This window comes from Pelecanus crispus, chromosome 2, assembly GCF_030463565.1.
Source record: "Pelecanus crispus isolate bPelCri1 chromosome 2, bPelCri1.pri, whole genome shotgun sequence".
NCBI classification, from domain to species: domain Eukaryota; kingdom Metazoa; phylum Chordata; class Aves; order Pelecaniformes; family Pelecanidae; genus Pelecanus; species Pelecanus crispus.
Window position 1 is genome coordinate 167,535,968 of NC_134644.1, and position 14,376 is coordinate 167,550,343.

A 14,376-nucleotide genomic window follows, 5' to 3' on the forward strand; every position below is an offset into this window, starting at 1 on the left:
TATCCTATAACCCTATGATCTCTTATGCATTGCTACACAGAGGTACCCAGTCCCCATGCTGTAACTGTCATCAAGAACAGCTGAGCTCCCCCCCCCCCCATTGTGAGATGGTCTTGCAGTGTTTCCACTTCAAAAGGTAACAGCCCCTGCATCCCCTGGTGGGATGGCATCATACCTGTGTCCTATTACTGCCTTTCTCTAAGCCTCTTTCCTGGCTAGAAGAGGTTCCTAAACTAGCCAGCAGCACAACAGAGCTTTCCATTGCTCCTTGCTGAGGGAAAGTTAAAGAGAAACTCTACTTTATACTGTTTCAAATCACAAAATAGTAGTTTACTATTGTTTTCCCACTTAATTTTGTAGGTTTTTTAAGGGATTCATTCATTATGCACAGAATGGGCAATATTTAATATTTATGTCTCTGATAGAAGCAACTGGCAAAAAGTTCATTGGCTTCCATACAAGGTTTAATTCTCTCGATATACCCATTATAGCTCTGTGGTCATCGTCCCGAAGGGTTATGATGCATTTTAACATTATCAGAAGGACAGCAGGTGAAAATAGCATTAATTTTGCTTAATAAAGCAAAAAAGGGTTGCCATCCATTCTGAGGCTGAGTGTGGCTAGCGGTTACTGGCCTGAGATAAGGTTTCCAAAACCCTTACCTCCCTGATCATTGCAGGTTCATAGAATCATATCATAGAATCACAGAATGCTTTGGGTTGGAAGGGACCTTTAGAAGTCATCTAGCCCAACACCCCTGCAGTGAGCAGGGACAGCTTTAACCAGATCAGGTTGCTCAGAGCCCCGTCCAACCTGACCTTGAATGTTGCCAGGGATGGGGCCTCCACTACCTCTTTGGGCAACCTGTGCCAGTGCTTCGCCACCCTCATTGTAAAAAATTTCTTTCTAATGTCTAGTCTAAATCTATTCTTCTTTAGCTTAATCCGTTATTCCTTGTCCTGTCACAACAGGCCTTGTTAAAAAGATTCTCCTCATCTTTCCTGTAGGCCCCCTTTAAGTACTGGAAGGTTGCAATAAGGTCTCCTCGCAGCCTTCTCTTGTCCAGGGTGAACAATCCCAACTCTCTCAGCCTGGCCTCGTAGGAGAGGTGCTCCAGCCCTTGGATCATTTTGGTGGCCTCCTCTGGACCTGCTCCAACAGGTCCATGTCCTTCTTGTGCTGAGGGCCCCAGAGCTGGACGCAGTACTGCAGGTGAGGTCTCACCAGAGCGGAGCAGAGGGGCAGAATCACCTCCCTTGACCTGCTGGCCACGCTTCTTCTGATGCAGCCCAGGATACGGTTGGCTTTCTGGGCCGCAAGCGCACATTGCCGGCTCATGTCCAGCTTTTCATCTACCAGTACCCCCACGTCCTTCTCCACAGGGCTGCTCTCAATCTCTTCATCCCCCAACCTTTACTGGTACCGGGGGTTGCCCCATCCCAGGTGCAGGACCTTGCACTTGGCCTTGTTGAACCTCATGAGGTTCACACAGGCCCACCTCTCCAGCTTGTCCAGGTCCCTCTGGATGACGTCTCGTCCTCCTGGCGTGTCAACGGCACCACTCAGCTTGGTGTCGTCTGCAAACTTGCTGAGGGTGCACTTGATCCAACTGTCTATGTCATTGATGAAGATGTTAAATAGCACTGGTCCCAGTATGGACACCTGAGGGACCCCACTTGTCACTGGTCTCCATGTGGACATCGAGCCATTGACCACGACCCTCTGGATGCGACCATCCAACCAATTCCTTATCCATCTAACAGTCCACCCATCAAGCCCATATCTCTCCAATTTAGAGAGAAGGATGTTGTGGGGGACTGTGTCAAAGGCTTTACAGAAATCCAAATAGATGACATCCATTGCTTTTCCCTTGTCCACTGATGCAGTCACTCCTTCATAGAAAGCCACTAGGTTGGTCAGGCAGGACTTGCCCTTGGTGAAGCCGTGCTGGCTGTCTCAAATCACCTCCCTGTCCTCCATGTGCTGGAGCATAGCTTCTAGGAGGATCTGTTCCATGATCTTCCCAGGCACAGAGGTGAGGCTGACAGGTTGATAGTTCCCAGGGTCCTCCTTTCTTCCCTTTTTAAAAACGGGCACAACATTCCCCTTCTTACAGTCAGCAGGGACTTCACCTGACTGCCATGACTTTTCAAATATCATGGAGAGTGTCTTGGCTACTACATCAGCCAATTCCCTCAGGACTCTGGGATGCATCTCATCAGGTCCCATAGACTTGTGTACATTGAGGTTCTTCAGGTGGTCTCGAACCTGATCTTCCCTTACAGTGGGAGGGGTTTTACCCCCCTGCTCCCCATCTTTTGGTCCATGGACTTGGGAGAGGCGAGGAGAGAGGTTGCCGGTGAAGACTGAGGCAAAGAGGTTGTTGAGTACCTCAGCCTTCTCCTCGTCCATTGAGGAGTTTTTTCTTGAAAGTTCGCCTTTCTTGTTCATCGGGGGGTACACTTTCTTTAACCTTTCTTTTCTGGTTGATATACCTGTAGAAGCCCTTCTTGTTATTCTTTACGTCCCTTGCCAAATTCAGCTCCATCCTCGCCTTGGACTTACTGACCTCCTCCCTACACAACCAGGCCGCTTCCTTATACTCCTCCCAGGACACCTGTCCCTGCTTCCACTGCCTCTGCAGTTCCCTCTTACTCTTTAGTTTGACCAGCAGGTCTTGACTCAGCCATGCTGGTCTCTTCCCTTCCTTGCCTGATTTCTTACACTTGGGGACTGATAGCTCTTGCGCTCTATGGAAGGTGTCCTTAAAGATCTGCCAACTCTGTTCCGTTCCCCTGTCCCTGAGGACCGTCTCCCAGGGAGTCCTTCTGACTAACTCCTTGAAGAGCTGGAAGTTTGCTTTCCTAAACTTTAAGGTCCTGACTGTACTCCTCACTTTTCCCATGTCCCTCAGGAGTGTGAAATCCACCAATGCATGGTCACTGCAGCCCAAGCTGCCTCCAGTCTTGACATCACCGATGAGCTCACTTGCATTGGTGACCATCAGATCTAGTATCGCGTCCCCTCGGGTAGGTGTGTCTATTACCTGGCTTAGGAAGTTGTCGTCTATGCATTCCAGGAATCTCCTGGATTGCCTACAGCTCGCCGTGTTGCTTTTCCAGCAAATGTCCGGGTGGTTGAAGTTCCCCAGCAGGACAAGAGTCTGCAAGCGCAAAGCCTCCCGGAGCTGGAGGAAGAAGGCTTCGTCAGCAGGCTCCCCTTGGTCAGGCGGCCTGTAGTAGACACCAACGACAAGGTTCCCTTTGTTGCCTCTGTCTCTGACTCTTACCCATAAGCTTTCGACCTGCTCGTGGCTATTCTTCAGGGACAGCTCTTCACACTGTATTGATTTCTTTACGTAGAGGGCAATGCCTCCGCCCCTCCTTCCTCGCCTGTCCCTTCTGAACAGCCTGTAGCCATCAATAGCCACATTCCAGTCGTGGGATTCGTCCCACCAGGTTTCGGTTATGGCAATCAGGTCGTAGCTGTCTAGTAGCACAGCAGCTTCCAGCTCCTCCTGTTTGTTCCCCATGCTGCGTGCGTGCGTGTAGAGGCATTTCATCTGGGCTGTTGGCCGTGTCACCTTCTTAGTAGAACATCCCTTGTTTCCCTCGGGGTGTTTCACGAAGGTTTCCTTGTGAGCTCTAACTATCTCAGGAGCCCCCAGCTCATCTCTGCAAGACTTCAGCTGTGCTGCAGTGTCCTCATCATGCCTCTGCGCAACAGGTTGAGGGCTCACAGTAGCACCGCGTCCCTCTAACCATTGCGTACCATCCCACAGCTTGTCACAGGCAAGCCTGATGTGTTCCCCCTCCCCCTTCACATCTAGTTTAAGGTTAATTAGAACCTAGAGGCTGGTGCTTCGTCACACTCAAAAAGATTGCAAAAGCCAGCGGAGTTTGTTTAATAAAGTGCACTGAAAGTTTATACATGTTTATTTCTATCAGCTTCTGTTTGTATTAAAGAATAACACAATTTAGCTCTATCTAACCTAGTTGAGGTAAGGATTTATCTGATGCTGGCATCATACACAATTTGCAAGGATGAAAATTACTATTCCACTGATTACAGTACAATTTTTTTTCTTTTCCTTAGTGGAAGCTGCAACCAGGTTTTATGTTGCCTCTGACTGGGCTCAACATAAGTCCAGCTGTGCATGTAGCAGCACACTTTGCTGCTAGCCTTTCTGGTTCATTGGGAAAGATTTGAGTATGGAGATAAGGGAATTTGGCTGAGGTGCTGTCTTCTACTGCAAATCTTTTGAATGCAGAAAACCACGTTTGCATAAGTGGGCAGTTAATAAATCCCAGCCCTTGACACTTATTGACTAAAGCTCTAGAATGCGTAAATCCATTGCTGGTGGCTTATTAAAATAATAAGCTGAAAGGAAATCCCTGTCTCAGTGCTGAAGATTTGTGATCTATCACGTCTGAGATCTAGTCAGAAGGAGAGGTGTTCCAGCCCTCGGATCATTTTGGTGGCCCTCCTCTGGACCTGCTCCAGCAGGTCCATGTCCTGCATGTCCTGGTCCATGTGTTCTAGGGGAATACCTCAGCTCTTCAAAAAAATTGTATTGAAACTTCTTTTTTTTTAATTGCTGGTTTTATTGGTGGGAATAGACCCATATTCCAGCTGCTGTTCAGGACTTAGGGAAACAGCTCACAGTTCTGAACTCTGCCACCTATTCATAGGATGACGTTGGAAAATTATTTTTCCTTTCAAATTTCCTATCCAAAAAACCAGGAATGTTGATCTTCATTGCTTATGGGCTGTTGAGTGATCGAAAACACTGCGCATCTATAAACAGCGGTTGCTGTAAAACTGGGGAATGTGAAAACTGGACCGTTAAAACTCTTACCAGACTTGTGTGGTTGTGAAGGTTGGTATTGGTTTTTCTTTGTAGATCAGCTAAAAGAAAAAAAAAAAAGGCAAAAAAAAAAGCATTCCATGTGAACCAGGTTGTCTAGACTTGCAGTCTGAAAACTTGTGAGTACTAGAGCCTCCTGGCATTTCAGTTTTCAGGTTTACAGCCCTATAAGAGCAGCTAAGGAAAGCTCAGACTTCATATTCCTGACATTTTATTGGTTCTTTCCCCTAAATGACAGACAGAAATCCCATCTGCCCTTTCAAAAGCCCTTCCAAAGAGGAGGACATGGATTTGCTTTATGGGTAGTGGAGGAGACAATCATGTCCGTGCTGGCTGGTGGCCCACTGACTTATTCTTCTAGAATAAGAAGGATACTTTCCTTTGCATTAAAGAACATGAGACTTTTTTATCTGGAAATTCAAGAAGAGATTAAACTTGAGTGACTACAGCAAGAACCTCTCCAATTCCAGCAACAGCAGAAAAGTCCATTTGCCTCTGATTTTAGGATTTCCACAGGGCTGGTTAGTGCAGCTCACTTGCAGACAGGAATACAGAAAGGAGACAGAGCAGTTCTTTTTCATTTCTTACATTTATGAAGACACCATTCAGTTGCCACATCCCTTTCTAAGATTTTTTTTTAGCACCTTTTCTCCCTGCCTCCCACCTTGACCTACGTTCCTTGTCCATTTTTGTGCACACCATGAGAGAGCTGCTGAAGGCTGCTGTCCATAGTGCATTTCTTATGCTGCTGTAGATTGAAAATAATTTAAAATAATTTTCATTTCTAAGTATCAAAGTGAAACAAGTAAGTTGTGCTTATGCCATGCTGATGCATTTTATTTTTCCTCCATCCTTGAAAAAGAATATAAATAGTTGATTAACTATAAATATAGGAGCATCTGGGAATGCATCTGATTCATTTTGGGATAGCAAGTCTAAGGCACAAATGTTATATAACAAGATCTTTCAGACAAAGAAAACTGGTTATCTTGACTCCCCAAACAACTCCTGAATTATGATGTTGAACTGCTCATCTTGAAAAGGCCATTTCTATCACTGTTCAGGTACGTGCCTCACGTAGTGCCCAATTTAAGTATTCCATGAACAAGCAGCTCTCTCAAGAGTGATGGTGGGAAGTCTTGGAGCTCAGTCTCTCATCTCATTGTGAAGGTAATTTATTAAAAGTTTCTTTTTCTTCATTATATTCCTTCTTTGGAATGGTGCTGTGTCTTATTATTCACACCTGCATCACTCTCTCCTCCTTTCTGCAGGAGTACATTGCTTTATTTATAGAATGTCAGTATGGGGGGTTTTAACTTTTTTTTTAAACAAGATTTTTCTTTGTATTTTGTTCAAAGCAGCATCTTTGTTTAAAAACAACTTTCACTAGAAAGGAAAGAGAGAGGAGGAAGGGAGATAAAGAAGTTCTTAAGGTGTTTCTACAACCTCAAATTACAATGAAAAATTTTAGAGTCAAATAAATTTTTTTCAGCTTTGAAATTAATACAATCTTAAAAATAATATATAAGCTAGTTTTAATTTGACCAGAAACAATTTTTCTATAGGATTTTTCAATGTCCCCAATTGACTGAAGGGAATAATAGAGTTCCTGTGAAGAATTACAGAGATTGAAAGAGGGGAATCACCTGGCATATGTCTTCTTTCCACTCACACAGATGGGACCTGCTGCTCAAAAGTTCTTTTCACCTTTCAGTCATATGCCGCTATGAAAATATGGACTATGTTTAAAACATTAGTGCAGCTGATGGACACTTTAATGAAGTTTTTCTTAAAGCTTTGCCAAACTGCTTTTGAAGCAGTTGACTGAAATGTCAGAACTTCCTCTCATTAAAACTCCCACTTCAGCTACATCCCTTGTGTTTCAGAAAATCTTTTTTCACCACTTCCACTCAGATACCAAGAATAACTTACTGAAAAAGGAAATTTTCTCTCATGAAGACCTGACTTGTGATATATTCCACTGCAACACACAGTATTTCAGATTTATGTTTATTTTTTGTTTCTGGGCAGTAATATTAACTTACAAGCTATAAGCCACAGTGTGTTTTTCTTTTCTCATTTTCACGGCTGAAAATTAATTAACTTAGTGAAACATTTATTTATTTTTTAAATTTTAAACTGCCTTGGTTTCTACTCATGAGCTTGAAGGCAGGAGCTGATTGAATGTTTTCTCAGCTGTATTAGCTCTGACTTTTTCTGCTAGAGCTGACTGTTGAAGCCCATTGTACCCATGCTAGATCTAATTCTGCTCTACTGGGGGTTGTGGGATGCTGCCAGCAACCTTTGTGAACAGCCTCTGCACTCTTAAAGCTCGGCTGGTTGTCATCAAAACGTTCCAACAAAAAGCTCCATCACCACCTGGATTTAGGGATGATGCTTCCTAAACTTATGCTCCTGTCTCAGAAATCATCCATTCCAGCACAGCTTTGCTGATATGGACTTGACACAGAAGGAAAGTTTATAATCTGGGTGTGTATGGACTGCATCTGAGACAGCTGTTGTGCTATGGCTTTGGAGTTGCTGTTCCCTCTGATTCTCCATCAAATTTGGATAAAAATATTCCTTGTTGAATTGTAATTTCATTTTCAAACATAAACTCATCACTCCCTCCGTCCTGGTGACTTATATCTCAAAGTTATCAGATCTTATATTTTAATTAAAACTTTAATAACAGATAAGCCAAAATGAAACCCCTTTTCCAGCTCCCATGATTGCTAGCACTACAGGACAAATAGGTCAGTTTTCTGGCATTAGGAAATGGGACTCTACATATACACATGGAGAAAACACTCTGAGTAAGAAAGCCTCACTGCTACCTTCTCACTCTCTCAAGCAGAATTGCACTCTCAAGTCAGAGCCAAAAAATATTGAAAAGACTTCAGAAATAAAAATAACTCCAGCCTATTTCTTCCATTGAGTGGTTTGATAGAAAACTACCCTTCCTGTCTTTGAAGACACTGATTGCTAACCTTTTCTCAATATAAAGCTTCTTTTTTTAATGCTGTAGAGAAAAAAGTATTTATGTGAAGGCAAAGAGAAGAAAAAAATCTCCTGTTTCTTTAAGAGATGCTTTCCCAAACCTTTCCAGGGCAAATTTGCTTAGTTTGTCCATTTTTCAGCCTGTCAACACATCCTTTGTGTTCTAATTGTGCCATCTGTAGTTTTAGGTTTTTACAGTTGTCAGTATTCCAAAGACTGAGTTTTGCAATTAATTTGGAGAAGGCAAGTACTCTGTAATATGTAAACTTAGGACTAGCACAGCTGAAGGGGAGGGAAAACTTGGAATAAATTATATTCAGGAGTTTATTCTAAAAGAAAAACATCTTACAGGTTCTCTTGTTTTTCTAAAAACCATGTTAATGGGCAGTGTTTGGCTTTAATGATGTCAGGATAAAACCAGCAGAGTGAAGCTGTGAGCCATGACTGTAAATGGTTCCTTCCATTGTAGGTTCAAATGTGAGTGCTGCTGTAGATTTTGTAGTATATGCAAACAGTGAATCTAGCGCTACGTACATATGAACCCCAGTGTCCTTCTCACATAGGCTGTGGTGTGACTGTTTTATTCCTTTCTGGTTTAGTCCAACTTTGGAAAATACTAGTGGATCCCCTTGGGAAGTATGAAGACACTGCTTGGATTTTGAAAGTTTCAAATACCTATATAAGCTGCCAACAAGACAAGATGCAGCTTATGATGTTAAGGACCACCATACCACCATTTCAAAGCTTAATGCACCCTGCTTATTTGCTTTTGCTTCTGGTTCCTAGGATTAACTCTCCAAGGTAGGTAGTTTCTCACCTGGCACCAAAACCACTAACACAGTTAGGGAGGTTTGGGAATTTGCTCTGAGGTCAGAGGAGGGACTTTTTTGGTGGCAGAGCCAATTTAGACATATCCCAGCTTCAGACCATGGACCTAACTGTGATGGCAGCTGGTCATTTGTTCTCACTTTTTGAATCTTGTATTATGTAAATACTGCACTTATTTTTGCACAAGGGACACTGTTCAGTGCATGTTTGCCACGTGCTTCTCTGCACATGGACAGTTGGGAAGTTATACATGTTTTCTAGTACCTAGGTTTTTTTACTACAACTTCTGATGACAAAAAAAGAGATTGTTTGTATGTGGAATATTTCATTCCCCCTTCTCAGCCCCAAACCAAGACACTGGTAAACATCCAGGAAGGTTACATAAGTTACTTCCATTACCCAGCCACTTCACCCCACACCCCCTTTATCTGCTTGAAGAAATTAGAAGAAACCTCACTCCTCTTATTTGTGTGTGCAATATGCTACTAATGATTGTCCCACCTAAAAGACAGGGGCTTTCTCTTGCCTCAGGAATTCCATTCACTTCAGTTGTAGAATCTAGAGCTGTGGATTTAAAAGATTAAACTCTCCTGGTGATCTAGCTAGGGCACCCTGATATTGCATTATACATTTTCTGTTTTTTCCATATATGAAATTAGTTTTGTAAGCTGCTCTGGGGCTGAGAAATGAAGAGGTCAAAATCTAAGACATGTTGGAATTAACTCTTCATCTTTAATTTGAAGATTAAGTAATCCAGCATTTTGCCTGTAACTCAGTTCTTTCATCGTGTTTTGATGTGCATAGAAATTTGGGACTGTTTTTTGGATAAAGCCAACTATCAGCGGGTTGCTGTTATTAAACCACCATGGCCTGAGATGGAAAAGAGTTCCTTGGTCATCTGTTCCTTCTCATTGCCAAGTCTTCATTATTGTGCATTTGGCTAATGTTTTGTTCTGTTTGGTTTACTCCCTGCCAGGCCATGACTTTTGAGAATTTTTCCTGGGAGATGATTATTCAGGCTAATAAAGCTGTAAAATTAAATATGAAAACTGAAACTGTTCAACTGTGAAACATTATATTTGTCATGGATGTTCATGTGCCTACTGGTTTTAACTGTGGGTGCTTATGTTTTCTTTTTTTCTTTTTTGAAGTGCACTTACATTTAAAAGATATCAAGTAACCAGATGTCCCTCAGTGTGGGTGTTGCAGATCCTGCCTCATCAATCTGGACATCACTTTATGAGTTGAAATGAGAGCAGCACCAGGACCCCACAGGCGTGTGCTGATCTCACAGATTTATCACTGCCTGGAAGAACAAACCAATGGTTTAGAGCCAGCTGACCAGGTCATCGTTCCAAGCTCAACAAGAGAGGCTGTAGGTATTATCACCTGACAGCTTTTTGGCAAGTAGATCCTCTACAAAATGAGCTGATGGACTCGGGCCACTCCAAAGAGGTGCTCACATTTTAGAAAAATGTCCTCAGATAGCCTGAACCAACACAAAAATACACACAAACCTAACTCACTGCAGAATACATCTGGCCAGCTATGCACGCCAAAAAAATGCTGTTTCCTTACCCAACAACTAAAGACTAAAACATGCTGATAGCCCCTTTCTTATTATAGACCAGCACGCTCAGGGCAAGATGCAAAGAAATGTGAAGATAGGATATCGTCCAAGGAAGAGGATGAGCTTGAGAGATCGGACGAGCTTGGGAGCTTGGATTCATTGCTGGAGAAGCCAGAAAGAACTGCTACCACTGTTCAGCCCAGTGGCTTCAGAATCCCAGTTTCTCCTAGAAACTGGAGTAGAGCATCCAAGGGTAAATCTTGCAGATGGAGACAAACCAAGGAAAAATGGTTTTAATGAAATTTTTCTGCAGTCTGCATTCACACTGTCAGGGACTCAGGGACAAGTTATGCAGAGGTAAGGATGGACCTTCAGTTCTCCTCTTCCATTTATTTCCCTGTTACAGCCTTGGGAAGAGCATTGCTGCTTCTCTTCAATCCCCCAGTGGATGCAGAGTGCATAGCATGGTAGGAAGGGACAGCTCGAGGTTCCCCCAGTAGAAGTCCTGCGCCACTGACGGGTGGGATCCCAAGGGACTCCTGCATGCACATACCAGTACTGCTTCAGCTCCATGGCTGTACTATCCTAACACTGGCAGTGGATACATAAATCCGTAACAGGAACCTTGTAACACCACCCACTGCATCCTCTCAGGACAGAGATTAATCTGTGAGCATGTTTTGCATTTCCAAAACTTTTAAAGACAAGACTCATTCAGTTCTTTAGCTTTGGATATCACACATGTAACTTTGAGGCAAAATCCTAAGAGAACGTAGTAGCTGTGTCTCCTGCTGAGTCTGCAGTCTTTTGGGGAAATTAAACAGGAGATGTATTTCAGTAACAGTTCCTAATAATGCAGCCTCTTAACCTTGTCCTTTCATTAAACTGTAAAAATGTCTTCCAGGATGGGTCTGCCATGCACTTGTCTTAACAGACCCTGTGGCAGATGGGAGGTTGGGCCACTCCTGCTAAGCTGAGGATGAACTTTCTAACACCTACCTCTACAACAAATAACATCAGATGCCATTTCTCTATAGCCTTGACAGAGAAAGTAAAATTTATAAAAGGTGAGTTATTTGAAGCAGTGTTGTCTAAACTAAAATAAACCAACTATTTGAGTAACAGAAGGACCAAAGGATTAGAGCAAAGAAACTGGATGTTCTGTTATTGTGCTGAGCATGAACACAAAATGCCCCTGAGCTCACCAAACCAAGGGCACTCAGGGCTTAAGTAGAGCATTCAACACATTGAAGTACAGGTTCTAAATGTGCTCATTATTAAGATGATAGACTCCAAAGAAGGTACAGAAGGGAGTATATTTTTAAAAATGCAGAATTCTGGATATGTGTGAATAGCTTAATCAACAAAACACATGAATATTAATATTCATATACTCATTTATAAAGCAATCGCTGGTTAATCAAGTTGGTTATCTTCAGAACAGGATGCAAGTATGTTTTGTTTAATCAAGTTGTTTTAACTGGTTTATTAATGAGGTACCACCAAAGCAAAGAAGCTCAGATAGTGGCACTGAGATCTGGATGAGTCAGTTCTGAAAAGATCAAGTATCTTTCAAGATCTATGTTTTTTTACCTTATGTTGGTGGTTTATGTGGGTGGCTAAGTTAGCTCCCTAACACAGTGAAAAAAAGGGAATACCTGCAGGTATAGGGAATAGGCTGCAGATGCTTATATGAAACTTTTGAGGTTTGCTCTTTACTACCTGATATTTCAAAATCAATATTAGTACCCTAGCTGCATATTCAGTGCAAAAAGATCAAGTGAATACTGAATCAAATAGATCAAGTGCAAAGGAGAATAGCACACGAAAACTGAGAGGCACTGCATTTGGTACAAGTATCGCAGGCTCCTACAGGAACATATCTTCATGTCTGTTTCAAATACGTATATAAGTAAAGCAAATCCTAGTGCTGATATTTATACTTCACGGTATCTTGACACCAGGAACAATTCTGCTTTAAGCAATTTTCCAGGCCTTTTTATTTCTTTTCTAAATCACTGAAACGGAAGCTTTTGAGCCATGTAAGCTTTACAACAAGGTTTTCAAAACTGGAGACTTGAAGAAAGATTCGTGAATTTTTGCATAGGTATATAAACAAATTGTCAGATGTAAAAGTATATGCTGAGTATATTTGAAAGCAATTTACCCAAATAAAGCTTTGGGACGTCATTTTTGGCTATGTGCAATTAAATGCCCAGAGCCAGATTCTGAACATGTGAACATCACATATAACTCAAACCAAGTGGAACTCAGGTGTCTGAACTAGGAAAGGCTGCTTAGAGTGGCTGCTCTCAACCATCCTGGAGATCCCTAAGATAAAATCCCAGCTCTCTCTCAGCTTGTATCACTGCCTAAGATGGTCTCAAGCTGACAGATGGCCTAGGGACATGGTTCTGCAGTTCCGGCATGTACAGAGGGGTGCCTCCATACCCAGAGGTTTATGTAGTCCCATAAGTATGCTTGGACCGTGTCTACCAAACACTGGAAGAAGGTTCTCACAGAAGATGACTAGAAGGGACAGTGTTATGCCTCCCATCTGTTATATAGTATATATATATGTAGTTATATAGTATATATATAAGAGATATATATATATATATCTTCTTGATCACCAAGGATCAAGAAGACCATGGTCTGCGGAAATTTGCATTCTTAACTCTACCTTCCGAGAAAGGTGCTTTCACTCAATAGTCCTGGCCCCTGCTCCAAGGACTGCTTGCCTTTGGGTATGGTACTAGGAGCTGCAACTGGAACTGAAAGCTCCCTATCTCCACCAGAGTAGAAGAGCAGTTTAACAATCAGGAGAGAGGCTAGGACACATAAAATGTGCTAGAGGCATGGTCACACTTGTAATCTGCCTGATCTGAACCCTTATGTCATGTGAATGCTTAACCCACATAGTCCTTAGAGGTCTTGATGTTACCCCAGGCAAAATGGTAGATGTTTATCACCAAAGTACAACATGAGGTGCAGGTTTTTTCTTTTCCATGTGTCTAGTGTTTTTGCTTTGCTTTTTCCCCAATAATAGTTTTGTCCCTGAACGCTGACAGGGGGATTAGGGAGCATTGCAAGGCATGAACTCACAGAAGAAACTCCATTTAGGATTGCTAAGAGGGCAAAGAGTTTAAGCCTTCCCTTAAAGCATCCTATTGGCTAAGTTTGAGAGCTCTCTGCACAGCACATGGACCTCTGTGACTCCTGTTCCTGGATGTCTAACAATACCCATGCCTTGTATGAAGCCTGAACACTAAGAAATGTACTAGGGAGGAAGGTGCCTTACAGACAGGTACCCCAAAATTCAGCACTGTGATAATGAGGTTCCTCTTTCTGAACCCAGCCACCTTTTCCATGACCTTAGCCAGAGCGAAGAACTAGCACTGCTTCTTTCAGTAAGATAAAATAACAGTTGTGACTGGAATATGTGCCTAAGAAATGACACTGTTCTCTTTCGAGAGAGCCACAAAACCTATATTTAAATTCAGGCTGTGATCATAGAATCATAGAATGCTTTGGGTTGGAAGGGACCTTTAGAGGTCATCTAGCCCAACCCCCCTGCAGTGAGCAGGGACAGCTCTAGATCAGGTTGCTCAGAGCTCCATCCAACCTGACCTTGAATTTCTATGGGTGGGGCTTCCACTACCTCTCTGAATGATGGGTAGAAAGGCATATGCTTTTAACTACTTTCATTTATAAAAGTAAGAAAGAGGTAGAATGATTGATCACAGATTGTATCTCAAAGGTCTTGAGAGGTTGGATGTGTGTGCATTCCCATCTCAAGAGGGTGGGAAGGTCTTTGTTTCACCTAAGTGATTTAGTGATATCCAGGAAGAAGACATGAGCAAAGCCAACTCTTGATTCTCAAATCAAGAGAGATTTGAGAGCGTGGGGTCTATGGCGAGGGATAGGTTGATTCAGAGTGGGAGAGAAGCACAGTCTCCAGGTCTTTATCTCTGACCTATACAATTTTAAGTTTCTCTTCCTCTCTTCTGTCTCACTGAAAGATCTCTATTCTGTAGCAGTCATGTAAAGAGCCTTTCTTTTGGCCCTTGCCCATGCTTAAGCTATTGAAGAGCAACAGAAAGAGGTCTTG